Source organism: Tympanuchus pallidicinctus, unplaced genomic scaffold (genome assembly GCF_026119805.1).
Source record: "Tympanuchus pallidicinctus isolate F22 unplaced genomic scaffold, pur_lepc_1.0 scaffold1, whole genome shotgun sequence".
NCBI lineage: Eukaryota > Metazoa > Chordata > Aves > Galliformes > Phasianidae > Tympanuchus > Tympanuchus pallidicinctus.
This window is the reverse complement of record NW_026294618.1, coordinates 11087719-11114450: the sequence shown is the minus strand read 5'-3', so window position 1 is coordinate 11114450 and position 26732 is coordinate 11087719. Positions and strand designations below refer to the sequence as shown.

Genomic DNA, 26732 nt, shown 5'->3' with positions numbered 1-26732 from the left:
ATAAGACTTGTGCTCCAGAACCCTCACCAGTTTCGTTCCCCTTCTCTAGACACGCTCCAGGACCTCAATGTCTTCCCTGTAGTGAGGGGCCCAAATAGGACCCCTGATGTCCAATAGGACATCATCAAAACATCTGTGCATCTTCTAGCGTTAGCACCTGAGGGAATTTACTGGGTTAAATATGACACAGTGGGCATTTTTGGAAACAACTAGAAAAGAAATAGTATTCACTCACAGTTACATACTGGTGTGTTATTGAAACTTTAAGGGTATCACTTTTCACTTGTGAGTTCACTCTGATGCTACAAAAATAAAACAAAACATTTTTTAACTCATGAGTACCGAGTAATGGATGTATTCTAGGGTCACACAAGTACAATCTATCTCTAAAGTATGAATGAAAATATATTTTTTTCTATCGCTATGAAATGAGATATCATAATTTCAGATCATTTTGGAGCATGAGATTGATTTCTTTAAACCAAGTAATTATTCACAAAGTCCAGAAGTTTCAGGGAAACAATTTTATCTATTTTTAAACAGAAAATAAAAAATCTTTTTCAGCTTTTAATTTCAAATATTTTAGTTTAAATCCTTTCTCCATTCATTTTTACTTAGGCATAATATTCATTTCAGTTTGAACACCAACATGTATTTTCCTTAGGCACCAATATCTCCTATAGTTACTTTCCTCATGTGATTTATTTAAAGTACTATACCATTTGTCTAGTGGATTTCCTTGTATGATCTTTGAATATTTGCACGTAGCAATTCTAAAATAGACAAAGATGCTTAGTGTCTGTATGTACAACACACAGAAAGTAGCAGGCAGGGATCATTTAAGAAATCTAATTTAACAGTACACTGGTCAGCGTTTGGATGCTGCTTGTTTCTGTGCTGCTCGTAGCAGTCTTTTGTTTTTCATGGAGCTGTTGCTTAGGATCTGCAATGCAGTAAGTCGTTTTCACTTGACTGCAATTTTCTTGACATTTGTTTTTAAATCCCAGTACAATTCTCCACACACATATATAGAAAATGTTTCTAATATTCTTTTTAGAGTACAATTTAGAGGTGTTGATTGTTAATGAATAATGCATCTGGGGGCATAAAGAAATTAGTAGACTAAATGGATCAGATAAACATTATTGACAGAAAGAATCCACTGAAGACACAAAGTAGTTTTGAGATTCATATTATTCATATCATGCCCTCAAATGAACCATTGCAATGTGTTTTCTGATGGCACAGCATGCAAAATTGTTCTTGCCTTGAAAAGATGCTAAGTTGTTATTTCACAGCATGGAAGTCCCATCAGTCTGTTGTATTCTCTAAATGTAAATGATTTACAATAATGAATGACTCTCAGTTTTGCCACCTTATGAAATGTACTGATTCTGACTGTAATAATGCTATGGTAAAAAAATGATGGTTTGTTTCTTTACTGAGAATGTAGACATTTTCAAAGAAGAAAAACATTACCCTATTCCTTATTTCCAACTAGCTTTTACTCTGAAACCTAAAGATTAAAAACAAGTTATAAGAATGAAGTAGTTCAATAAAGCAATTAATTTGTATTTAAGTACCTTAATTGAAGCCTTTAGAATACTTTAAGCTTGAAATCCAGTTCAGGTTTCAATGACATTCAATACAGAAACATCATAAAGAAGATTTTTTGCATAGAAGGAAGGCATACAAGAGCAGCTTATCTGACATTCTTGCCACATGTGCATTTTCTCATGAATGTTTTCAGCTTTTCACAGATGCCCAACTAGATGTTGTAATCCTTTTGGCTATGGGACACTATAATAAAATTAAAGTGTTGTATACAACCTTCTCGTTGAAGTCACTGCAGAAAACAGGGAGACTATGGAAGAGAGAGTCAGGCCAACTACCTGAGGTGAACAGCTTAGGTGACAGTGATTCAGAATGAATTACTTACAGATAAGTTCCCTGCACATCCATTGGAGACACTGGTCTCAAACTGATGATCTTGGATTTTAAGAACAAAACCAATCATTGAGTTATATAGAATTTTTTGTCTGATCACTTGATCCATTTAAGGGGAGACTAGAAGTTGCCCCATAGCAGATTTCTCCTTCCAGTGAGTGTGCAGGGTGTCAGATTCTCTTCTGAATACATGCATACACATAAAGCTGTTGAACAGCTCAAGGCTGGCAGCACATTCTAGTATGGATCACATATATCTGCAGTCAGAAGAAATTCATTTCTCTATTCAATCATTCTTTACTGCCTATTATGTACAGGTAGAAGGAGCAGAAAATTTATTCATCATTCTTATCGCTGGAGGTGAAGGATTCTACAACCAAGAATGAAAGAATTATAGCACATAGGAAGGAAATAACAAACTGGAGACATCTCGGAGTTGGAGAAATGAGCCAGCAGGGAAAGGGTAAGAACAATTTAAAGACCGAATGCTTTTATGAACTTTGTTTTGCACATGCACACTCCAAAGGAGGTGGCTGCAATAAAATTCCTTCATTTATTTCCACACCTGAACCTGACAATGCTTCCAAATAGGACACCTTACACTTCAGGATAGGCTTGTCTGTGTAGCTTTTGCTATGTAGTTAGCATGGAAGTCATTACACTTGATTCCTATAAATGTGACTTTATTAGTGATGAACTAACAGATGGGAGAACAATAAATGGAGAAGCAGAGAGGTTTCTTTAGAAACGCAGATATCCCAAGGGATTATTTGTGGAGTTAATTTATTTTCTACAATAAAGGATAATGATTAAGCTGAATTGACATATAATGGTAGTTAGAGAGAAAGTTATAGACTTCATTTGCTTGAATCCACGTGGAAATGAAATGTGAAAATGAATTTAAAATGACATTATGAGGTGAAAATTGGAAAACTGTTTTATACACCATCAATAAACTATTGTTTCATCCATGCTTCTCAGGCAAAAAAACAATGGATAGGGAGTGAATTTAATATAACTACAACTACTTGCTTTAGTGTGACTTTATTTCTAAAATGTATTTATGACATCTGTTGTATGGAGAACACAGAAGAAATTAGTTAAACATGTCAAAAAGTGTATTGCACTGTCTAAAGCATGCACAGAATGAGTTTCTTGTTCTCTATAAGGAAATAATTTGCCTCTCAAATGGTCTACTAAAATATCTGTCATACAGTGTTCTAATATAGGATACTTGATATATAAATGGTTTGCAATATAATGGAAGGTGACATATATAAAATCTAAATAAAGTTCCTAATTTTCCATAAATATAGGAAATCATAAGAATGGCCATTTCAAGCACTACTGGGCCAACAACACAATCTGCTGAATAGCAAACTGTACAAAAACTCTTAAAACCCAGGACAAGATAATGTCCAGCAAAATCTTAAATGTAATATAGTAAAAGCATGAAAATTATTTTTACTTTCTTTGGTGGCACAACACTTTCAAAATGACAAGATAATCCAAATTTAATTAGGAAAAGTAATTAGAGTCGTCAAATCATAGAATCGTGTCAGTTGAAAAACGCTTTTGAGATCATCAAGACTAACCATCAATATGACCTACTGAGTCTCACCACTAAATCATGTCCTTTAGTGCCATGGCCACATATCTCTTAAATTAAGAATGATGACTCCACTGTTTGAACAGTTGAGACAGCATGTTCCTAATCATTTTTTTGATGAATAGATGCTTCCAGATAACAATATAAATCTCCCTTCATTCATTTTGAGGCTATTTTCTTGTATTCTAATACTTGTCATCTGTGATCCTCTTCTTTGCATTCTCCTTTCAGGTAGTTGTAGAGAGCAGAGAAGTTGTAGGGAACCTTCACATTAGTCAACTTTCTGAAGTTCAAGAAATCTGCTTGTATATAGAATCCTTATCAAGCATACATGTGTGATTTCTGATTGTTGAACTTTGTGCTACAGTAAGTCACTAATTTCATCATGAGATGTAAATTTGCAATCGTTTTCCCTTATGTGTTCGGTATTCCATGGGTCATACATAAAACTGGATGCTTAATTTCTGAAGTTTGTAAAATGGCAGAGAGAAAAAATGGGAAGAGAATGATTTTTTTTTTTTTTTTTTTCAGTTCAACAAGATTTTTCTGAAATCTTGAAATATATTTCTATCAAATCTTGTGAATACTTGCAAGATTCAAATTGTATTCTGGCTGATGGTGGAAGGGAAATTAGTCTGCAATAAAGAATATTAGAGCAGCTGAAATAAGTAAGATCTTCTAGACAATTGTGTTGTCCTTGGCAGTGGGCAAGTATCAGATGCTGAGGATTACAAGCAAGAAATTAGAAACGATACTTCCTAGTACATTCTCCTGTCTTACAACAATCTGTTCTTCAAGAAATGTCTAATCCATAGCTATTATCATTATATTTATTTAATTTGCTCTTTAATTTGATCTTTTTCTTCTTTTAAGTTAACCTCTGTGCATCCAGGGAAGAGATTCTGTATTGTAATGATGCTTGTGAAAAGTATCTCTTCCTGTTTGTTTTTGACTCTATCTTCTGGCAGTCTGCTATAGGAACAAGTAATCCATCTTTATTTATCTTCTTTCTGTTGTTAATTTATTGAATGACTTCTAAGTTTTTCCAACCTAGCCGAAGGTCTCTAACTTATCCAGTGTTTACTCAGTCAAAGGCTCATCTACATCTTTGATATTCCCTGGCAACTTTCCTGTTGGGATGAATATCTTCTAAGAAATCAGGAACATACCTCCCCGAAAAAAAGAAAAATAGAAAGTTCAAGAACTTGTTTGAGATAAGCATTTTTTAATAAGAAAGAAAATTAGAAAACTAAAAATAAAAAAGATTCGAAAAAAACAGTAAAAAAACATATATATATACAAAACAAGTGACACACAACACACATTCTTACCACCAGCTGACAGATGCCCAACCAATTCCTGAACAGTAGCAGACTCACTGGCTGTCTCCCTGAGTTTTCTTGTTCAGCATGATGTCACATGGCATAGAGTATTCTTTAGGACAGCTGGGTTCAGCCATATTGGTTCTATCTCCACCAGGCTCCCTTTGCCCCCACAGCTCCTTGATGTCAGGGTGGAATTAGATGCTGGAAGACCTTAGATTTAGTGTAAATTTAGCTCGGCAACAACTAAAATATCAGTTTGCTATCAGCGTTGTTCTCATACTAAATCCAGAACAGAAACATGCCTGCTATGAGGAATTAAATCAACTCTATTCCTGTCACAACCAGGACAAATGTGGAGAGTTTTGATTTCAGTCTGAACCTCCAGTGGAATAACCAATTTTAAATCAGCAAAACCAAGTGTTTTAGACTCTCTTCTTCATTCAGGGCCAAGTTTCTAACAGGTAATGTAAGGGATAAATTACTTACGGGATACCAGATCTTGAGAGACTCATTTCATCCAGAAAACAAGGCAAATCTTTCAATATGCACACAGCATTCTGTGTACTAATGAACAGAGTATGTGTCAAAGCTCACATTTATTGAAGTACTGACATTGTGAAATATTTTAAAACTTTTTAGACAAAGAAGATGTATGAAGTCCCATTCATTCTATTAATTTCTGTAGTGTTTAGGTTTGTAACTGAACTGCCAGAACTGTAGAATTAAGATGATTATAAAATACTGTCAACTGGGAAAAAAGGAGAAAAAGCAGCATGATATTTTCCCTTAAAAATTCAATAAAGAGAATTCTATGTTCAACTAAATTAATCTAATCTCAAAATCTGCTTATTTATATTTTACTGCAAATAATTCTGACCATTTCCTTTATGATCACCATCTCTGATGATTTATTCTCTATTTAATATGACTTACAGAAGAAAGACATATGAGGATGGTATTTTCAAACATGAAGACTTCGAATTTTGATGTGACTTTCCTAAGTCTTCCCAAAGGTAATTCTACATTAGTAACAAATATAAAATGATGCTAACTCCAACCTATTCTAAAATTTACAGATTTTTGGATTATAATCTCAGCTCTAATATCCCTATTTTTCTGCACCAAACTTCCAAGCACATTTTAAGGTTCCATTAAACCATCATTCAAAAAAAAATCATAAATTTGTTTAAAGTTACGGAGGGCAATTCAGAATATATTGGTGGTTTTCATAAAAATGATTTTGTTTACCTGAATCTAGAGTACTATTTTGGGTTGGAAGATCACATTCAAGGAGTAATTCTCACTTCTTTTGACTGCCTGTACTGTTTCACCAAAACTTGGTTTTGAGATGTGGTTTGTGTATAATATGCTGATTCCTCTCCCTGCATTTTTATTCAGAGAAATCTCTAATTGCTGAATTACAGTGAAGACTAAAATAAAAAGATGAAAACAAACTGATTAAGCTGAGAGCACTTTAGTGCATTCTGTATAATTGTTAAATATTTGTAGAGTTAACTCTTCCTATTAGGCATGTATTAGCATTTAATAAATGAAGATGCTGTGCTTTGATTTTGATTTTTAAGAATACTGAGTCATAAAAGTACACTGTGCTGCAAAGGTGTAATTACAATACATCCAACAGTAAAGTCACTACACATTTGATTTCTTCTTCATAATTGTCTATGTGAAATACAGTTAAATTCTGACATGTAAAGTGCTTTCCATTTCAAGTGTTTGACTTTTTAGTGAGATAATATTTAAGATGAAATATGCACAGCTTGTTGCCATGGATTCAAGAATTTATGAGGCAAACAACAGAGTTTGAAAACCTGAAATCAAAGTTAAGTTAAAAATTGTTTTAGTTAGATAACATAACTTGAGTTTAGAATATGCAGCAGTGAGCTATCTATATGAAGTAAAATTAATGTTGCTCTTGAATTCAAATAAACTCATCTAAATCTACTAAGTTTCTTTTGAAAAGAGATAACGTAAAAGTCCCTATAATCTTCTGTATCCACAACCACGTGAGAAATAGCTTTATGTGGAACAAAGGAATGTCTTTTTTTCTGATGTGCTGCCATTTCCTCAGTTTTCAGGGGCAGAATTTGCATGCTTATCCTGCCAGATGGAGAAGAACATGCATGATATGAACTTCTGAAAGATATCCTGCAACCTTTTCCCATCACTGTTTGAAAATAGATGGGTAAAAACTTTCTGTATCTTCCAACATAGCCAATATCTCCTCTTCTAATTTTTCTTCTTACCTGTGTTTTCATTTGAGAATAAGGTTGATTTTGTGGTGAACACTCCATATTGATCCTGCAATGATGTTCACTGTCTCAGGTTGCTTAATTTTTTGGCTTTATCCCACTGCAGTTCATCTGGAGGATCTTCACTGGTCATGCTACTCGTGTTCACTGCTACTCGTGCTAAAATCATCTCTTAGATACAAAGTGTTATCTGCTACAACCAACATATTTCTCTAGTCTTTTTATGCCATAAATAGTGAATGTGAAGAAAACAATGCTCACTTTGAGAAGACAACTATAGCATGCACTGAAGTTAATAAGTTTACAGCTCTTGTGAAGGGGTGTCCAGAGGAAAATTAAGCAATCTAGCTGCAATAGCAAAACTCATCTGGCCAACAAAGACAACCATTGCCATTAGAGACCTCCTAGAGAAAGTAAGCCATTGCCAGGGATCTTGTAAATCCAGCAAAGTGGAAGTCTAGCCTCAGCTGAACTGCCAGGAATGCTGACTGTCATGTCAATAGTAATTCTCATAGGTTTTGTCTAGAATCTGTTTTATGTTTCAAACAAGTTCTCATTTGCCAGTCGCTTAAAACTCCAGTTTAATATTACCTTGACATGGAGAAAGAAGCATAACATTAATAAGCTGTGAAGTGCTCCACAGTACAAGATCATGAGAGTTGGGAATTGGACTAGATGACCATTTAGGGTTCCTTCCAACTTGAACAATTCTATGATTCTATGATTATTTTCTTATTTATTGTTTCATAACATAGTAAGTCTGTTTTTCCTTTGGGCAGACTCGAGGTGGTTTAACACACAGAAAGAACACTGAAAAATATCATGAGTAGAAGTAAAGTGTTGCAGTGGAATGCTGAAGACTATTCATTTGTAAATTAAATACATACCTCTAGACTTAAGAAAAATATGATTTAATATTTTATGTGTGTGACTGGTAAGCCCATGAGATCCCTGTGAACAGAAGAGGTTTTTGTGTTTGGTTCAGAACAGAGAACTAAAGAAATGTGTATTGTCCTAATCATTTTGATTCCATTAGTCACCTGAAAGAAAGTGACTCCCTATGCCATCTTAATTCTTCATTCTTATCAACATAAAATGATGATAATATTCCATGGAGAGACGGGCTTTAAAAAAACAAGAATCATTGAAAAACAAAATAATTGTTAGCATTTTGAATATTTGCAGAAAATAAAGTGAAACTTTAGTACTGTAGCAAGTACTTTGTTTAAAGTAGTTTTAAAACTGAAGTAAAATATATTATGTACCAGAAGTACATAACAGCTGGTAAATACATTGCATGCTGTGTTACAAGGCTTACTTAAGAAAATGCTTGGAGAGTGTGGACAAATTTAAGAATTATTGTTATGTGAAATTTCATATTGCTTTAAAGGATAGAGACTTTTGCTGTAATTGCCTTTTGCATAAGTAAAGTCAATAGTCAATGAAATATCCATGATTTTCATATTCAAATAGATATTTTGCCTTTTTTGATTGTGAATTCAGTAAGCATTCCTTTTAGAAGTGTCAGTAAAGAATTGCTGAAGAAGAGCATATTTGAGAAATAATTTGTTTGTATGAGCATTATTCAGAATAGATGCAATAATTTTCAAAATGCAACATCTGTATAATGGAAATATTGGATCCTACATTTAGTTGTAGTATCTATATATGCTATATGAGTTAACAGCCTTAAAAATGGATCAAGGTTTGTAGCACCAGAAAGATAAAAGCTGTGATTTCATTTGTTCATGTATCAGCAAAGCGTACCTACAAGTTTTGAGGGCAAGGGTTTAGGTGTCTCATTAGTGATGCTTATTATAGGGCACTTTCTGTCATGAGAAAAAAGAAGACTGGATTCTTGCAGGTGGCTGCACTGTCCTATTGGAATGAAAACTAGGGAAAATATAAATAAATCATTGGCAAAGACATCATGTAGAAATAAATCATCCTACATGATTTTAGGCAGGAAAACTTGCTAACTGCTACTCTCCTTAAACTCCTTCTGCACACAGAACATGTACATGTGGCATGTCTATCTTCCAGGTGTCCCTGCAGAGGGATGCAGGTCTCATTTATTTACTGCGACATAGCTGTCATCCTTAGGTATTAGATACCTCTGATTATGGAACCCCTGAGCATGTTAGATACTTGCCTAACCTCAGGCAACTGAATCAAGCATCTTGTCAGTTTAATCATTTCCTAAAATCTCTTTATGGCATAGATACAATTTCCTTTGGCAGTAAGCTTAGAAACCCATAATCCCATAAAGTCAATTATCAAAAAGTAGGTATCTTAACTGAGTCCTACCACTATATATATATGAGATAAATTCCATCACCAGAGATAAATCCTTTTCATTACAAAGGTTGAACTCAATATTTCTGATGTTTCTGAGCCTTAGGATGATCTGTGCCAGGAACTAGAGGGGCAGAGCAGTAAGTTGATAAAAAGAGAACAGATCATGACCATCATTTTTAGATCACTTAAGTAACTTGCCCTTTGTGACATATTTGGATATGACCCAGTTAGACAGCAAAACTACATGTTTCTCAGCAGTTGTCTACTTGACTTTTATAAAATTTACATTAAACAGGGTACAGCGAGTAAAGCATTCACAAGCCCAGCAGGCACACTTAGTTTTTTCTCTTTTCTTTTCATACTAAAAGAACACTGACCTCTGTGAGACTCATTTGAATTTCCAAGAAATATTCTATTCCTAATGCCAACGTCAAATTTATAAGAATTTAAAAAAAAAAAATTAATAACATTTTATTGTAAAATCTCTTCTTGGAAATTAATATAATCCTCATATTAGCAAGATAATGTGCAGGGCAGCTAGAAAATCTATAAACTAATTAAAACTGTGATTATTAGTTGGACACACCTAGTGTTTGCAACAGTAATTCAGGTATTGTAATTCAGTAATTCAGGTTTTGCAACCATGAGGCACTTTTGGGGGACTAAGGACTACTAAGAAGAAATGGAAACCACTTGACCACTAGCTTTAAACTAGGAGCAGTGAGCAAAAGATATGATGTCTTACATTCAAGTACAGAAGTAGTGGACCAAGTTGGTAAGCAAAGGGTATCGGATGGGGTGGACAGGAGATACCTTGAAAACTAGAAAGAAGAACTAAAGGGGGGGGCAGCCTTAAGCATCTATACACAAAAAAGATGTACTTGCAGCATTAAGGTGGAAATTCTCCTAGCTCTTCTGGGATACAATCATGTTTTTGTGTTTCTGAAGTGCCTATATTGAGGTACACACAAGAATAAAGATACAAAATTATAAATCTGTGTGCAGTTGTAGGGTTACAATATGATTGGGATTAAAGATGCAGTGGGTTAATTTGCATGACTGGAGATATTGCAGGGATGGAATCAGGTTTTTTTTTTAGGAAAGAGTGGCCAGGAGGGTGAGAATGTGAACCGGACTTCATGTTATGTAAGATCATGAAAATATTGTCTTGCTCAAACTTAAAAACAGATGATAAAAATTATTTTATTTCAAGCTGAAGCATTTGGTTTTAGAGAAGTTGGACAAGATGTCCTTTGAAGATCCTTTCTAACTGAACTATTATTTGATTCTATTCTGTTCTGTTCTGTTCTGTTCTATTCTGTTCCTTTTTAGTTCATGTCATTTTTTCTATGGTTTTGCAAAACTCTGAACTAATGTTGAATAATGTGTGCATGAAATCTCAGTTCAAAAGTTAAGTTTAATTCAAGTTTAATTCTATTACATCTTGATTTTATTTTGGCTCCCGAAATGAGCAAAATGCCTTATTGGGTGATTCACATTATTCTAAATACAGGAAAGGTCTGTAAATTCCTTTCATAGTAAAAAAGTTATATTTTCACTGAACTGATTTTCTAAAGCAGAAGCACATGACTGAATATCTGAATATGACTAATTATAGTCTAAGACCTCTAAGAAAATGTGCTTTATTTCATGTTTACTTACTTTGCTTTTGTGAATCTTCAAGCATGACAAGAATGGGTTTCTGTGTTGTTTTCTCACTCCCTTCTCCCAGCTGTTGTTACGCAGCAGTTTTTACCTTTCTTCAGTCTAGTCTCCCAAAGCACACACAGCTTCTCTCATAGCTGAGTTCTGCTCAGCAGTGCCCTTTGTACAGCTAGATCAAGCTGTCCTCTGACATGGTATTATCCAACCTGGGTTCTACTCACAGAGGCCAAAATTTCAGACCAAAACTTTGCCAACACAGCCCAACAGAATATGTTCTGATCAGATAGTCACAGAAAGCATTAAGGTTTACCTGCACCTTTTCTTCCATGTGCTGCACACACTCAGCTTTCACAGACCATCCTTCAGCCCCTAAACCAGGATGGTTAACAATGACTTTCCAATCATCATAAATCTCCTCCAACTGCCGTGATTGTTTGTGAAGATACATAGTAGTCTTTCAGTGACATCAGCCCGCTCCAGAAGCATCCTTGGATGCATCCCATCACAACTCATTCACTTGTGCACATCCAGGAGGGTGATATTGTACTTAAGATTATGTTACTCTATGGCACATATTCTTTCACTACCACAGTCTCCTCTAGGCAATTCAGCACCTCTTCAGTTCTGAGGAGGCTGTCTTTGAAGAAATCAAATTCTCTCAGTTCTCTTTTCCTTCAGGCTATTTTCCTACAGGATTCTGCCAAGAAGGTCCTTGAAAAAGAAAATCAGCCTTTCTTAAGTACACAGTTCAACCCTTTCTCTTGTTCAATTCTTTTAGTATCTCAAACTCCACAATTTCATAGTTACTGCGGTCAAGACTACCCTTTACCTTCATATCTTCAGCCAGTGCTTTCCTGTTTATGAGTAGCAGATGCCACAGCGCACCTTCTCTAGTTGGGCTAGTGATCACCTGTGTCAAGAAATTGTGGAGTGTTGGTTCCTGGAGTTACTGTTGTTCTAACAGGTATTGATATGGTCAAAGTTGTCCATAAATACCATAGGGTGTGGTTTTGATGATATCTCCATGTGCAAAGAAAACAGCTTAAGCCTCCTTCTCTTTCTGATAATTCATTCTGATACGGGTATTTAAAACTTCTATGCAATTCTCCTTAGAAATGACAAGTTATTCTTCCCACAGTGGATATTTATTGTAAGGTGACATGATTCATTTCCTGGAAGAACTTTTATTTCAACAGTGTCTCTCATATGGTCTACATAAACAGCTAAAATACATGCTTAACTTATAGGAGTCTAATTTTTAGGTAGATAACTTTTTGCTTTGATGAATTTAATTGTGATGAATCTGACCATCAATTTAGCGTGAAATAAATTAATGTATATTATTCTAAAAGTGCTATCATGAAAAGAAAAAAAATATATCTCTACGCTAAAGATGCCAGTAAAAATCCATAAAACATCCTTTATCTGTAATTTTTTCACAATTTAATTTGATGATGGCTATACTTTTGAAAGACACTATACTGACATAATTTATTTACTTTAAGTTGAAAAAGGTTAGAACAAAAAGACACTGGTATTCATCTGCTCCCATTTAGTTTTGTTTTTTTTTTTAATTAATTTTTAGTTCAAGTTTTCTAGTCTGATTTAGATCTTGTGATTCATTCATAGTCACAGGAAAGAAACAGACACCTTCAGAGTGCAATTCATCTCACTGTGACATATGTCTAGGAGAGTTGAGATTAATCATTCTCTGGAGCCCCTAGTTCCTTTCACTGATCATAGAAAGAGCCAAGAGCTTAGAGTAGATCTGTAATCTTTGGATATTCTGTCTTAAGTAAGATGATTCTCAACCTTCTATCGTAATTTCTGCATGTTAACATGGCTTCCTTTATCTGTAATCAGTTTTGTCATCTTTAAAGCAAGCTTAAAGAGTTTTCACTTAAGCAGGAGTTGAGAACTTTTTGATCCCAATGAGTACATTAGTAGTCTAGATGTGGACAAAGAAAAAGTATGTATATAATAAATTTAAACTCATTTTCCTTTCTTCTATTATTTTTTGTTTGTTCATTTCAGTTCACTTAGCTCCATAGCTAGCAAGACCTCAGTGTCACAACACTGACAGAGGCAAATCCAAAGGATTTGGAGCGTCATCTGATGATGGTTTACTACAGACATAGCTTAGAAGAGCTTTCACCTAATACTTGCCAACTCACAATAAATGAAATTAATTCATGTTCAGGCAGGACTTAAAAATTGCATGACCATTTGTTTGGTTCATAGAATCATAGAATCATAGAATCACCAAGGTTGGAAAGACCTAAAAGATCATCCAGTCCAACCGTTCACCTATTCCCAATAGCTCCTACTAAACCATGTCCCTCAGTACAACATCCAGTCTTTCCTTGAACACCCCCAGGGTCGGTGACTCCACCACCTCCCTGGGCAGTCCGTTCCAGTGCCTGACCACCCTTTCCGAAAAGTAATACTTCCTCATGTCCAGCCTGAATCTCCCCTGCCGTAGCTTGAAGCCATTCCCCCTGGTCCTATCACTAATGACACGAGAGAAGAGGCCGACCCCCAGCTCACTACAGCCTCCCTTCAGGAAGTTATAGAGAGCAATGAGGTCTCCCCTGAGCCTCCTCTTCTCCAGGCTGAACATTCCCAGCTCCTTCAGCCTCTCCTCATATGGCCTGTGTTCCAGACCCCTCACCAGCTTTGTTGCCCTCCTTTGAACACGTTCCAGGGCCTCAATATCTTTCTTGCAGTGAGGGGCCCAAAACTGGACACAGTACTCGAGGTGCGGCCTCACTAGCGCTGGTTCTTGTTTGCTTGTTTGCTGACTAAACAAGCTTTGGAACTGCTGTTGGTTTTCTTGCCACTATCTTCACATACTAGATGGAGCTCAACTTAGGACCGTTTACATCAATGGGGTTGTTGTGGACACTGGCCATCAGTATGTTTATCTTCCTTGGAGATGAAGCTCTCAATATTTTAAAGAAGATGCGTAATTTTTCATAAAAATGATTTCAAAAAATGAAATTGTTTCATAAAATTGGAAAACTAAATTGTACATGAAAGAAATGTTTTTAATAAATAATCCAATTAAAGCACAAAATTATGCCATGAACCTGTTTTATTGCAAGTTTTAGTGATCATTCCTATACACAAACTTCGACAACTCTTCTACACATATACTGAAATCTTCAGTTTATATAATTAATCTATTAGATAAATCACAAGTCTTCCACACTTTTATTTGCTATTTGGAAAATAAATCATTGCAATGTTATATCCCTAAAAACTATTTTTTTCTGACAGTCTGCTATGGAGGTGAAATTTTATTAGCAAAATAATAAATTTATTGATACAGAACAGTGATGAAAACAAAAATAATGCTGAGTGGAGTTAATTTTTCACAGAATTGTAGGGGTTGGATGGGACATCCAGAGATCATCAAGTCCAATCCCCATTTTTCTCTTCACTTTGCCTTTTAGTATTACTATGTCTATTTCCTTTGTATTTGTTTCCACTCTGCTCTTTCCCACAGAGCAAACTGATTCACCTAGGAGTTCAGCTGGTAGTGTACAGAAAAAAATACCTTATCTAAAGAGAATCTCTCCAGTGGGAGTTATTTTACTTGACATTCTACTGTACCAATTGTTCTGAGTATGCTCTGGCTTCTTAGCAAGGAAAATTGGATTTTACTGCCTTGAGGATGGAGTTTGGATTCTTCTGAGAAGACTGGAAAGAGTAATTATTTCTTCCATGAAAGTATTTACGCCTGTAGCAGAGATTATTGCATATGACACCTGCGCCTTGCTCTTGGCACAGCATTCTGGGCTTCCTGGGGATGCCTACTGTAAGACACTACCAAGTGAGATGTATGAGAGATGTATCTGTATTCTGTGGCCTAGCTAAGCCTTTTCTACCTAGTTCCAGGAAAGGAACAACAACCACAATGAAGACCAAGTGTTGTGGAGCAGAAGTTCAAATTATTTTTTTAACTTCTTTTTTAAGAAAGTCACATCTTCCCCTTTATTTTTCCAGTCTTAGCTCTTAGCATTGTGTGCATGCATATAAGAATTAAAGTTCACAGACACAGCACATTTAATATCTTATTATTTACTTTACAGAATCTCTTTTCATGTTGGTTCTCCGAAGTTAAAATATAAATTAGAAATTTCTGTTTTGTTTGGGTAAAAGATTCACAACTGGGTTTAGTGGGTGTTTTGAATCTTACTGAAGAGGCCAGATAAGAACAACAAACTAGTAGCGTATGATAGCAATAAGATGTAAAGATGAAACATTCAAGTGGATTCACTGTAGGTACTCAGGTTGCTTTGCTTTCTGTAGCTAAGTCAAGCAGTGATGATTACCTGCTTGGGTGATTTAGCTTCACTGGCTAAATCAGCAAACTGATGATTTCCATTGTTCTGTGTACCATTAGGTAAATAGAACTACTGCAACAATACAGAATGTGCTTGGCTAAGAATGTGCTTTATCATGGTTATGTGCAGCTTCATCTGAAGTAAGAAAATGGGCTTCAGAGATACTACATTTTAATATTACACTAAAAAGTCTCCTAACGTAGAATACAAGCCTCGGTTCATTAAACATCACTGCTACCAGGACAGATTTCAGGCCAAGGTGTTAAAGAGTGAAATGAAATACTTTCAAACTATATTTTATACCTGGGTTTAAATTTTCTGACGCCTTTGCAACTTTATATTAATACACCAAGAATTATCTTAAGCATTTGCCATCAATTAATATTGTTAGATTTCTTTTTTTCATATAAGCATATTTTACCCAGTTCATTTAAGTAACCATTTCTTTCACCCTCCAGTGATTCTGTGATGCAACATGTTAGCTTCTATGCACTTTATGGATATTTGGGTGCCAAAAAGGTATCTTTGAAATCAAAGCTACATATTCAATGACTAAAGGTGTTAGTATGTCTGTCTGGAAATGGTAGAAGTAATAGAAGGCGGTAGCATGGCCTGAGAACTTTCCTGCAAAATAATTTGGATGTAATTATCCTGGGTTTTGGGGAGGTGATCTGAGATGTTTAAGCTGTAGAGAGGTATGTAGCAACAACTCCTGTACCATTTTATTTACTAGTTGTAGTATAGCTTTAGGGTGAACCAACTAGATACTGGAATATTTTGAATAATATTTGCAAGATAACTAGTCTAAGGAGAAACTTACACTTTTTTATGTAATGCAGCTTATAGGTGCCTGAGTAATGTAAATTATTTAGGTATCTTGCTACAAGCAATTTAGGCGAGTTACAGCTCACTTTACATAGTATTATAATGTGTGCTATTATGTTGCATTAACATACCTGTGTCACAATAATCAGATAGTTACCTTTGCAATTATCTGAGCTGCATTACTGTGTGACTTGAGGGATTAGTAAACTATGCTTCTGATGAGAGTCCCATCTGCCACCAGTCATTGGACTGGTCACTGAAATGCTAATGTATTAGCCTAATTTTTTCAAGCTGTGCATTATAACTGATAAGTACTACAAAAGCTGTGCTACATTATTACTGTTATACATAGGATTAAAATTTAAAAAAATAATGTAAATTTAGTGGAATACCCTTACTCTTATTAGCGAGTAGCTTGCCAGGCTCAGTGGGTTGTACATTTTTAGTCTGTAGAGCTCTGTCTACTGGTAGTTCTGATTTTGTATAGGTTTTGCAGATTTAATATGTGAATACCATATATTGCCTGGAGGATTCCTGTCAATGTTCAGATCTGCACTTCAGCACATGAAGAAGTAAGACTGAAGCAAGTCTAGTGTAGAGTTGTAGCATCTAGTAGATAAGATAGTGAGGTTTCAGATTTTCAGAGGGGCTGAATGGAGGCGTCTGATGAGATCAACACTAAATTTGTAGTTAGGTCTAACTTCAAAGTTAGACCAGGATGATCATGAACTTGTCAAATTGGGTTTTGTATATCATCAGGATGGAGATTCTACAAGAAAACATTACATAGCTTCTCTTTATCGTTTCCCTCTAAAGCAACATTCTTGAACAGTCATTCAATAAATGTCTACAGTTATATTGGGCCACAATCAGCTTCTGAAGAAAATGTTATGTTTTGAAGTACTGGTCTTGGAAATGCTAATTTGAAGGACAAGAAATTTGCTCCCTGAAGAAGACTATTGTGATACTACTAGACAAAGCATTATGTATCTCGTAACATTTGCATTATAATTGTGATCATAGAATAAAGCATGCAAGTTGTTATTCATGGCTGGAAAAAATTCATAGGTAATGGTTGTGATTATGCTGAAAAATGTGTTTTATAGTTGAGAATTTGCTCTATCAAATAGTGCTATTGTACTGTTCTTAGTTTCTTTGGAAATAGATAGGAAGCATTACTTCTGGAGCGACCTACTTATATTTCAAACTTAGAATTATATTTGGATCCCAGCAGATTAATTTAAATTCATATAATTTAAATGATATTTGCTTTTTACTTCTGTATTGTTGAAATTATGCAGATTTAGGAGTCACAGGCTGCGCAAGTGAAAGAAGCTTAACCTAAAACACTTCATATCTTAAATGGTGCAACTTCTCATTTTTATGTGTGTTAGTCTTAACAGGCAAAATCTTGAGGTGTTTACATAGAGCTAAATAATTCCTTCTTTCCGAATTGACAGCAGAAGAGTAGAATGAAACAGAATGGATAAAACCTAAAATTTTCCCTTAATTTTTTTTTTCCATGAACCTTCCTCTTCATTTCTCTTTGCTTTGAGCTCCACTGTTGCAGTTTTTGTATCTCCAGTACAGTATTTTTTAACCAGCCTTCTGCATTTTTTAATGTATTCTTTCTTTTCTGACTGAATTGATTTTTCCTTTAACAATTTTTATATTTCTTTTCTCTCTTTCAAACCATCATAGATTGTCACAGATGCCATAAAAATGGTTACAAAGAAAATCTGAAGAATAATGCTGATAAAGTATCGAGGGATGAATAGGCGATGGAATGAAACTTCCTACTATTAAATTAGTCCTGCAAAAAGACATAATATGGATTACTGCTGCTGGAGACTAATGTTGAAATGTTACAAATCTCTTCAAAAAATCTTCTTCTAGAATGGAAGGGAAATTTTTTTATTTTTTTTTTCTTTACTGGCAGAGGTAAACTTACAATTAGAAATTAGAGTTGTATTCTGCATGTGAGGCAAAGTGACATTTCTCAGTACTGAACAAAAACAGAAGTTTCAAAAGCATAGAAGTGGAGGCATTCATGTAATTATCCACACAATAATGTGGCTCTCGACTCAACTGGTCTTGACCCACCTGCTCCTTCGTAAGCATGTAATATATTAGCAGGATTCTTGGGTATACCTTAATTCCAGTGTCCTCACCAAAAAAGAATTATCATCCCTGTCATATCTACTACACAAAAAAGGATCTCTTCAGTCAAGCAATCAGCAGATATGCAGATAATTGTATCAAGTCCACTGAGGAAAAATGTGATCTTGTTAACTAAAGACAAGTCTCTATGAGTTCTACAATGCCTGGTATAATTTACCCTTCCTCCACTTCCCACTTGAAAAGCACATGGATTTTTTAGAAGTACCTTGTCAAATCTGCCAGCCCTCTGTGGATGTCTTGTTGTATATTCCAAGTTCAGCAATCCACAAAACAATTTCTTCATGACTTTTTTTTCAGTTTTTCATAACTAGAAATTTTGCCAATACACACATTCTGTGCATATCCTCTTTCCATCCCTTGGCTGTCATAATGGAGTTATATATTTTATATTTTTATGTGCTCAGATGAGTTTAGCTGTCATTGTATCATTTACAGCAAGGTTTGCTATCTTGCATTAATATTTCATTCTTATCCACATGGAACAAATTTATCTTACCTCACATCAGGTCAAGAGTATTTGAACTTGTAAATTAAGATTTATCAAGTACAAAATGTTTTTTTTTCAGATGTCTGATAACTAGCTTTGATTCAGCTGCATTCTATTGATGAATGAATAGCTGTGTATTTGCCTATTTAACCAAACTAAATAACGATGTGTCTTTCGGTGGCTCCAACACTCAGAAAACATGGCTTAGAAAATGAATGAATGAAAAATAATTTTAATGCTACTAGCTCTAGTTTAATAAGATAAATGCCATTTAAAATCTGTGAAAGGACTTCATGCACCCAAATTTCAATTCATTGAAAATGTTAATCAGCGTCACCTCAGAATGTTTTGTAGCACAAATTTGAGCACGTATGTAACCACAAATGTACCATGGCTAATCATATTTGGCCTGCAAGATTAAACCTGTATGTCTCATAGGATTGCTTTAATGCATGGAGAACTCTTAGCAAGAATGAGACTGCTCTGTTTCTGCTTTTTGATACAGAGTAATTCAGCCCAATTCCCTGCTGTGCTGAACGCCTTCAGAATTCTTAAGTGTTGGGATTCAAAACACTTTCATTAATTTGCCTTTAAAATGTCAAAAACTTTTGATGTGAAATATCTAATTTGAACTGTGGCTTTACCAAATCTGTCTCTCTGATACTGAGAATACAGAAAAAGGAGTAGTTGTAATTTTTGTACAGAGGGGACATTTCCCTTCTTTATTTGATTCTTGCAAAAATGTCATGGAAAAACTTAGCCCTTAGAATTTATCATGCTAGAAAATAACAGACACTGATTTAGTTGGACAGAGCCTTCTTTTTGCCATATGTTGTATTTTTATTAATAAGAACTTCACCAATTTCTATAATCTTGAGAACAATTTAATAAAATAAAGATAAATGGAATCTCACACTTAGAAGCTATATATAACCACAACTATCAGAAACAAAATATCAGTTTGTAGTTTTAGTAGCAATAGTAATAGCAGCAACTTGAGCGTGGTAGAACAGAAGAGCCACCAGAGTATGAATCAAGACAATGCTGGGAATTTAGCAACCCTCTTTTCTGCATGTACACTATCAATCTGGACATCAGCTAATAAAAGATTCCAAAGCAGAGCAACAAATGAAATAAATGATGAAGTATAGAAAATATTTACACATAATCTGAAGCCTTTGACAAAAATTATCCTGAGTTATCACATCTGACATAAAATCTGACGATAAATAAAAAATCTTTCTGACACTGGTCCAAATATGAAAATGACTTCCCATAAAAAAATCTACAAAACTGTTGTCTACTTTAAATGAAATTCTGAGAGTCAAAATAAGTCTATGGTAAGGTAATAATTTCTATTGTTCCCCAAAGTCATAGCTAAAGAAAGGAAACAGAAGAATGAAATATATGCAAACAGGCTAGTTCCACTTCTTTTCTATATACTGAATAGAGAGTAGACTGATAAAATGGTGAGAGTAACAACAAATTGAGCCAAAGGGAGAAAAAACAGGGGGAAAAAAAAAAAAAAAAAAAGAAATGCAAGTGAGAAAATAAAAGTATTTCCAAAAAGCATTAAATGCAGGTTATGACTAGGAAAAAAGCTGCTGTATCAATAGGAATTTTTACACTAATCCCAAGGTTTTTTTCTCCAAAATATTTTTTTTGCATAAAACTGTCACTCATACAAAGAGCTTGCAATGTCCTTTAGCATATTTTCAAATAGTTTTTTGACACTTTCTGTCAGAGTCATCTCTGGGGTTCCTGAAACCAGTTGTTTTGCTTAAGACTGTGCCATTGCATTTATTTTCCTGGCTTTATTGACTATTGGACAAAACAAGAGGATTCTCTAGTCTTAGCCAAATTCGCTCACATACAGACAGCATCCAAGGAGGGAGCTTTTATCTGGTTGAAGTCCTCTCAGATCACTGTGGTCCTTGTTCTCTTTTTCTGTCAGAATTCTTAAAGTTTTTTCAATGCCCTTGGATTTAGGCTGATGTCTCTTCAGTAGGGTACTTTACAGATCTTTTGCAAAGCTATTAGCATGTGTAGAAGTTCACACAGTGTAATGACCATGAGTTAGAAACAAAGCCACAGAATAGTCGCCTCCTGACCGATTTCTGAACAGCATGAGGTACTAAGTTAAGAAAGTACACTTAAATGAAAATTTGTAAAGAAGAAAGTTATTTGAGAATGTGAGAAATGACTGAAAGTTAAATCTAAGCTCACTTCACAAGGATGAATGATCAGCACTAGCAAGAAAAGGGAAAAAACTTTCTGGAAGATTATTGACTTCAGTTTATTTTCTGTTAATTCAGAAGATGATTTTGAAATACTAATAGGGAACTTTGAACAGTGGCTTTCCTCAGGTGAAAGGAAGTTGTGAGCAAAATAATGGGTGTTGGATTAAAATGCTCACAGTTTTATAAACTTCGAAATTTAGAAGAAATTACTGAATCATTGTCCAGTCTAAACAGTTATCACTGAAGCAAGTAACCAAGTCTTTTAAAATAGACAAAATAACTGTGATTGGAGGAAATAGCATATAATGGGACAAACAAACATTGCAGTGGCTTGCTTTGGTTGCTAGCGCCTTTTTCTTTTGGCTAGAATTCTCCAGATGTATTTCATCCCAGACATCTTAATGGGAATATTGCAATGGAGTCTTGAAGAAAGCACTTAAAAACAGGCTTCTTGAAGAAACAGAATCCACACTTAACAAAACAATTATTAAAATTCATCTAGCAGAGAAATCACCTAGTAGTGCTCAAAAGGAAAAGGCAGTTTTCTGACACTCTGGATGTTATGAAATATTCATAGCTTTACCATGAAAGATTTGAGGCTGAAAATCAAATACATTCAATGTCAGTTTGGATGCAACAGTAAATATCACAACTCAGTTTGATTCCTGGCATTGGATAAAGCTGTGAGAACCCAGCACAGGAATTTTCCCACTTTGCAAGAACCTGCAAAAAATACATAGTGGGAATGGTAAGGATGATAAGAACATCTCTAGATTGGATGAGTTCTTTATGAAAACAGTGGAGAATACTGCAGAAGGTAATGAGACTACCAGCTTGAAATAAGCATAATATCTAGTTCATTTTCATTCTAGAAGTAACAATGATAATTGAGATAGAGATAACAAAAATGAAAGAGCAGTAAAATATCAAGACAATAAAGGGAAGCATGGTTAGGATATGGTTATCTAGCTGGGAAAAACAAACAAACAAACAAACAAACAAAACCAATAACTTTAAGTTTGCAATTCCACCAAAGCTCAACTACTGAAAAGCATGACCTGATCTTGTAAAGAAGAAATTTATACTGGATGGACAAGGAACTAGATGTTGAGTGAGGAGTTGAATACGTGTTCCAGATGAAAGGAGGAGTCCAGAGTCAATGTTCAGCTGTCCCTGTTTGTGTCCTAGTGCAGCTCATCACACCATCCTAGCAGGTGCATTCTCACGGAGTTGTAAGCTGGCTTCCTACCCTCTGTCACCAACAGGAAGAGACATCTCACAGTTAAACAGGAATCTCAGAGGCAAGTTTCATTGATCTAAAGCCCTGTGAACTCGTATGCACCTTTACTTCCCAAAAACACAGCCGGTCTGAGCACTAACAAATACTCCTTCATAACTACGCTACTTCTACACCAGTGAAGGCAAAGTTGGTGAAGAGCATTTCTAGTCACTGAGGCTGGAATGTAATAACCCATTACTATACCAAAATGCTTTCCCTCCAGCAGAAGAGTAATGACATCCAAATGGTCTGTGTGGAAACGATTCATGATGCACTCTGATTCCTTTCTTCTTGGGGAACCATTTTGGAGAGCAGTCATTGGTACAGGGCAAGTATTGTCAGGGACTTCCTCTAGCCGTTGACTGGTGTAGGTAAAAGTCATTCCAGGACACTGGTCCCTACGTGTTTCTGATTTCAATAGTACAGCTACTGTGTTTGGCTATATTCAATGTTTTTTTCAGAGAATTTAATACATTTTGCATGATAAAGAAAAAACTGAAATTAACATAATTTTTTTTTGACCTCAGGAAAAACAGTAAGAGATCAGGCTCATATCTCTAAAAGTCTTAGAAAGAAAGTTGTTGAATAAATTTAAGCTACATGCAAATTTAAGTTTCATGAAATAGAATCAGCATGCCCAAGAGAGGCATTAATACTATAAAATGTACAGAAGAATGAAGGAAAGACTGATAGCATTCTCAGTGTGCTCTCATGGAAAGATTCAAAGGAGAAGAGGGATCCTCAAACAATCACAGAATCACAGAATTGTAGGGGTTGGAAGCGACCTCCAGAGATCATCGAGTCCAACCCCCCTGCCAAAGCAGGTTCCCTACAGCAGGTCGCACAGGTAGGCATCCAGGCAGGTCTTGAACATCTCCAGAGAAGGAGACTCCACCACCTCCCTGGGCAGCCTGTTCCAGTGCTCCGTCATCTCACTGTAAAGAAGTTCTTGTGCACATTTGTGCAGAACTTCCTATGCTGCAGTTTCCGGCCGTTTCCCCTTGTCCTGTCTCCAATCACCACTGAAAAGAGTCCGGCCTCGCCATTCTGGTGCATGCATGGAAATGCATGCCAAATTCTATAGCTAAAAAAGTAATTTCAGACTTCGACAGTATCAGATATTTTTATAGTGACTATGTAGATATCTTGGGAAAAAAAAATTGAAATTATTCCAGAAAACATTTACAGATTACTGCTGTAAAGGACAATTCTAAACTTAAAATATACATAAATTATTAGATATTGTCTCCTAAAAGGATATAAGATCCCATTCCATGCCAGTAAGTGGAATATAAAGTCAGTAAACAACAATTTAGCAGTAGCCTCTTTTACAGTACATTTCCTGTCACTGTTTGACTGTGCCAAACTTAAAAAAAAAAAAAAAAAGAGTTCTAGTTTCCATCATTTAATGTTGCAGTAGAAATCAGTGGATAAAGTTCTATTTCTTTCTTCTTGATTGCTCCTGATTAATTAGTGGAATACAAAATGGTCAGAATATGCATTAGAAAATGTATATAAATTTAGCTTCTATAAAATGTATATCTCTGAAGAATGGAACACTGATAAACAACTGTAGTATGATCAAGTACTTTACCCTCTTCTGCCTTAAATTTCCCTGCTTAAAAACAAACCAAAAAACAAACAAACAAAAAAAGGGCAAAAAGGCAAGTAGGACTGTAGCTCTCTACCAAGTGCAGTTACCCAACTCAATTGACTTTGCATCTACACTCAGGGACTTTCTTTCTGGGCTGAAATTTTACTGTAAAATGCAATTTGTTTTGTGGTTTGTCACATGTAAAAACAAAACCAGAAAATCAAGTTGATCATACTTGCTATCATTGGGATTAATAAAAAAATTATCATGCTCAATGTCCTTTTTAATTTATAATTTGTTTCAGTTATTCCTGAGTGTTAGGGAAAAAAAAATAAGGATTTATTCCAGCATAGAAATGTGGTGACTTTGACTAAATGGCCCACTACATCAAGAACTTTTTGATCATTTTTCCAAACACTGAGCGCTGAGTTTATTTGTCCATACAAATATGGGAGTGTGGTACTCTGTGTGCTTTTTTTTTTACCCCTTTTGCAAGATTGTACAGTGTTTGCCATAAGCTCCTGTTTCACAATTTCATGTTATTCTTCTGAGTCAATAAATGCTATTGATGATTCTCAAAGTGGAAGCAAATATAATATTTTCTTTTTTCTAGTACTGTTTCTGTTAGTATACAATTCTGCTGTCATTAACTTTGGGATATAGTTTGTGTTCAGCTTAATCTCCATGGAACAACAACAGCATAACAGAAAAACATGCCTTCCAAATAATACAGTCTGAACATTCATTTCTAAAAAGGACAATATTTTTTAACTCTTTCAGAAATGTTAGAATGTTCATATTAGTTTATTCACCTAATGGCTATGTGAAAAAGTAAGCGTCACAGCTAAAGGTAACCTGTGAATACTATATGCTGAACTAACTGCTCTTGGAAGACTGTATTTTTCTTCTAAGTGGCCATTATCTGTGGTCTGTGACACTGAAAAGGACCATCAAAATAAACTGTAGCTGCTAAGACTAAAAACTGGGTTGCAGTGACCAACAGGGAAGTCTGAAGGCAGTAAAACACTGTACCTCTTTGCTTCTGCAACTACATCTGCCTCACAATATACGTGAATTAATTTCCCTTGCTTTATTAAAATGTAAGCAGCCTCACAGCTGCTAGCTACCTCTCACTGGCTAGCATCATTTTATTCCTGACTGCTTGTTTGATTAGCCAACCTCCCAATTGCTCTGTGTGGAAGCATATCTACTTATGAGCAAGTCAGGATCTATGTGGGAAAGGAATTTTAGTATCAAGCAACATGTCACTGTGCAAACAATGATATTCCTTGTTCACAGCAGTCTGCACTACATCACCAAGCAGACCCCACTGAAGAGATACACTGTGCTGATTGTGTATCAACCTTGCACCAGGGCTCAGTCAATCGCTGTCTTTGTTGTTAGAAGGATGAGAAATCAAGCCGCATTCAGGAAAGCCATACTGTGCATTCTTCATAGATTTTTAAATCCCCAATTTTTTTTTATTTTTTTATTTTTTTAGATGAGTGGATAACCTTAGTTTGTACAGCATACTCATCAAAGTATCAGAGAATAAAGGTGCTGTCTGAAATACAAATCTACACATACAAGATGCTAGAAGCTGTAGGAGGCGAGGCTCACCCTTCCTGCAGATGCAGTGAGCTGGAACTCAAAGGCTGGTTATTTTCCACTCGCCCTTGACTTGACGAATTACAATGTCATTTAGCACCATACAGATTTATGAATTGTTGTTTGACTCATTCTTCTAATGCCATTAATTTGTATTGATAAGTGAAATGTTTATGCACCTCTCTCAGCCCTATTAGACAGAGAACCTTGAAATGGTAATGATACCTTTGGTTACATTTTTATTGAGAGCTGGAATGTGGTGTCCATCATCTTTCTCTCAACAAAAAATATGACACAGTTAAAAATGTGCCTTAGCAGCAAGATTCTCTTGGTTTTTTGTTTGTTTGTTTTGTGGGGGTTTTTTGTGTTTTTTTGTTTGTTTGTTTGACCTTTTTTTTTTTTTTTTTTTTTTTTGCATGCAGAAACAGCTTGAGAAGTAAGAATGGAAATAAAGGAGCAGAGCTCAAGTCATCCTGGCTGAGTGATGTCCTACAATTCCTGTGAAAGCAGTGCTAGCTCTGAAGTGGGTGTTTCTCAGTTCTCATCAAACTGATTATTATAGAATCACTCATACAATCATAGAATTGTTTGAGTTGGAAGGAAAGCTTAAAGGTCATCAGTCCAACTCCCCTTCTATGAACAAGAAATCCTCAATAAACCTCAACAATAAACCTCAGAAGTATTTAGCAAACAACTGTATTTCCAAAGAGCTCATTTCTAATTAACCAAATCTGCATCACTTTTTTTTTTTTTACTCTGAGGTAAAGCCAAAAGGTTTTGATGAATTTTTCGAGCACTCTGACAGTAATGCCTCTTACTTTATTACGTTGTTCCATAACATCAGAGGTGGATGTTGGTGTTATGGTAACAGAGGTTGAATCTTTCCAACAATATTCTGTTATGTTTTGTTGCTGTGTGACAGATGGCAGCAGAGGGGCAGTCTGACAGAATGGCATCTGACTTGGAAGTGCAGGTGAAATCAAAGTGTGGCACTGAATTCCTCACCTAATAGTGTCAGCTCTATAAATTGAGGGTCTGGCCTTCACAGACCATTT

General features: G+C 35.3%; 1 protein-coding gene across 2 annotated transcripts in view; it reads right to left on the bottom strand.

The window, feature by feature from the left end:
- Nucleotides 1–26732, bottom strand: part of CYRIA (CYFIP related Rac1 interactor A) — a 425736-nt gene that overhangs the window by 253253 nt on the left and 145751 nt on the right. Inside the window, exon 1 of one of the 2 annotated variants that reach the window (XM_052664974.1) lies at nucleotides 26122–26125. The exons of the other annotated variant lie outside the window; for it this stretch is intronic. The gene's annotated coding sequence lies outside the window, so the exon portion shown is untranslated. Of the gene's footprint in view, nucleotides 1–26121; nucleotides 26126–26732 lie in introns of those variants that run through there. 2 annotated transcript variants of the gene reach the window in all.